The following is a 2677-nucleotide window of genomic DNA, read 5'->3' as shown; positions in this document are numbered from 1 at the left end:
TCTAGTCATCTAAATGATCACGTGATCCAAATCAACTAAACCATGTCCGATCATCACGTGAGATGGAGTAGTTTTCAATGGTGAACATCACTATGTTGATCATATCTATTATATGATTCACGTTCAACCTTCCGGTCTCAGTTTTCCGAGGCCATATCTGCATATGCTAGACTCATCAAGTTTAACTCGAGTATTCTGCGTGTGCAAAACTGGCTTGCACCCGTTGTATGTGAATGTAGAGCTTATCACACCCGATCATCACATGGTGTCTCGGTATGATGAACTGTAGCAATGGTGCATACTCAGGGAGAACACTTATACCTTGAAATTTAGTAAGGGGTCATCTTATAATACTATCGACGTACTAAGCAAAATAAGATGCATCAAAGATAAACATCACATGCAATCAAAATATGTGACATGATATGGCCATCATCATCTTGTGCTCATGATCTCCATCACCGAAGCATCGTCATGATCTCCATTGTCACCGGCGCGACACCTTGATCTCCATCGTAGCATCATTGTCGTCTCGCCAATTATTGTTACTACGACTATCACTACCGCTTAGTGATAAAGTAAAACAATTACATGATGATTGCATTGCATACAATAAAGCGACAAGCATATGGCTCCTGCCAGTTGCCAATAACTTTGTTAGAAAACATGATCATCTGATACAACAAATTATATCACATAATTCCTTGACCATATCGCATCACAGCAAGCCCTGCAAAAACAAGTTAGACGTCCTCTACTTTGTTGTTGCAAGTTTTACGTGGCTGATATGGGCTTCTAGCAAGAACCATTCTTACTACGCATCAAAACCACAACGATTTTTCGTCAAGTGTGTTGTTTCAACCTTCAACAATGGACCGGCACTAGTCAAACTCGATTCAACTAAAGTTGGAGAAACAGACACCCGCCAGCCACCTATGTGCAAAAGCACGTCGGTAGAACCAGTCTCATGAACGCGGTCATATAATGTCGGTCCGGGCCGCTTCATCCAACAATACCACCGAATAAAAGTAAGCTGTTAGTGGTAAGCAGTATGACTATTATCGCCCACAACTCTTTGTGTTCTACTCGTGCATATAACATCTACGCATAGATCTGGCTCGGATGCCACTTATGGGAACGCGGTAATTTCAAAAAAAATCCTACGATCACGCAAGATCTATCTAGGTGATGCATAGCAATGAGAGGGAAGAGTGTGTCCACGTACCCTAGTAGACCATAAGTGGAAGTGTTTCAATAACGCGGTTGATGTAGTCGAACTTCTTCGTGATCCAACCGATCAAGTACCGAATGTACGACAACAAATTGAGCAGTTGCATCTCAATTGCCTTTTTACTGCAAGCTAGCAGATTGAAATTTCAGGAAATGCGACATTGTAATTGAAGTACCAAAACGTCATATATTTGGGAACGACGTCGATATTTTGGTAATTCAATTTGAACTACCAAAACGTCATATATTTACGAACAGAGGACTACTTGCTAGATTTGTGCATGTCTTATACTGCTAATTAGTTAAGGAGCTTCTATAATTCGTGTTGAGATTATAACTGCAGTTGTGATTTGTGGAGTAGTTTATTGGGAAAACTATAGCATTTGAATTTTCAGATGGCTTTTGTCCTCAAGTCAGTATTTTGTTGTTGTGAATGGGTTGTATAGCTCAATGTTGAAGTTGTCATCTATTTGAATGCAGACTGGGGCCCCAAGATCGATGTTGTTGGATTTTGCTTCCTTGATCTTGCTTCGGATTACGTACCTCCTGAAGAACTTGTGAAATGGCTTGAAGCTGGTGACAAGCCAATTTATGTTGGTTTTGGTAGCCTTGTAAGATCAGTTTGACCTTTCTTATATTTATTACTGCATGTCGTTTTTAAGTTCCATTTTTCCAATTCTGATATGGTGCATTATTTGACCTACTGTGTTCAACTTATTGTACTGCCTGGCAAGATAGGGTTAGTTGCTTAGTTGCAAAGGGAATCTTTCTTAATTACCCTGATGTCATTGGCAGTGAATACACTTTGTGGATTAGTGGAACTTTCCATGTTTTACAGCAGAAAGTGGCTTTATGCATTTTTTCCCACTATAAGAAATTGGTTTGCTACTTGGAATCTGTGCAGCATCTCATAGAAGAAGTTATTCGTGTGCTTTAGGCAGAGGGTAGTTTAGCTCTATAGTTTGTAGCTTAGTTAGTTAGGGGAATTGTTACTAATTCAAACAGGGGGTTTGCAATGCTAGGTGCCAATTGTTACATTACATCTAAAAAAGATAGTCTCAACTAACTGTGAAATTTAATAAAAATTAATGCTAGGTGCTTTTGAAAAGCCACTATAATGCCTTACCTAATTCTTTACAAAAAAAATTCCTGATACACTAGCCAGTTCAAGATCCAGCAAAGATGACTGAAACCATTGTCAAAGCACTCGAAATGACTGGACAGAGAGGTATCATCAACAAAGGTTGGGGTGGCCTTGGAACATGTAAGTTCATCTTGTGATTTGTGGGAATGTTGCACTATTTGGTTGTGGGCATATATTTTGAGTCCATCCCGAGTTCTTGAACCTTTGGGCTTTTGTAGTGGCAGAACCAAAAGATTCCATATATGTACTTGACAACTGCCCTCATGACTGGATTTTATTGCAGTGTAAGGCAGTGGTAAGCCT

At 39.7% G+C, this 2677-nt stretch overlaps 1 long non-coding RNA gene across 1 annotated transcript; it reads left to right on the top strand.

The window, feature by feature from the left end:
* Positions 1-1708: 1708 nt before the first annotated feature.
* LOC123039900 (uncharacterized) lies at positions 1709-2677 on the top strand. Its single transcript, XR_006418009.1, has 3 exons — positions 1709-1841; positions 2392-2494; positions 2593-2677. It is a non-coding gene; the product is annotated as an uncharacterized lncRNA (long non-coding RNA).

This window comes from Triticum aestivum, chromosome 2B (assembly GCF_018294505.1).
Source record: "Triticum aestivum cultivar Chinese Spring chromosome 2B, IWGSC CS RefSeq v2.1, whole genome shotgun sequence".
NCBI lineage: Eukaryota > Viridiplantae > Streptophyta > Magnoliopsida > Poales > Poaceae > Triticum > Triticum aestivum.
The sequence above is the reverse complement of the archived record's forward strand: the minus strand, read 5'-3'. Positions and strand labels throughout refer to the sequence as shown.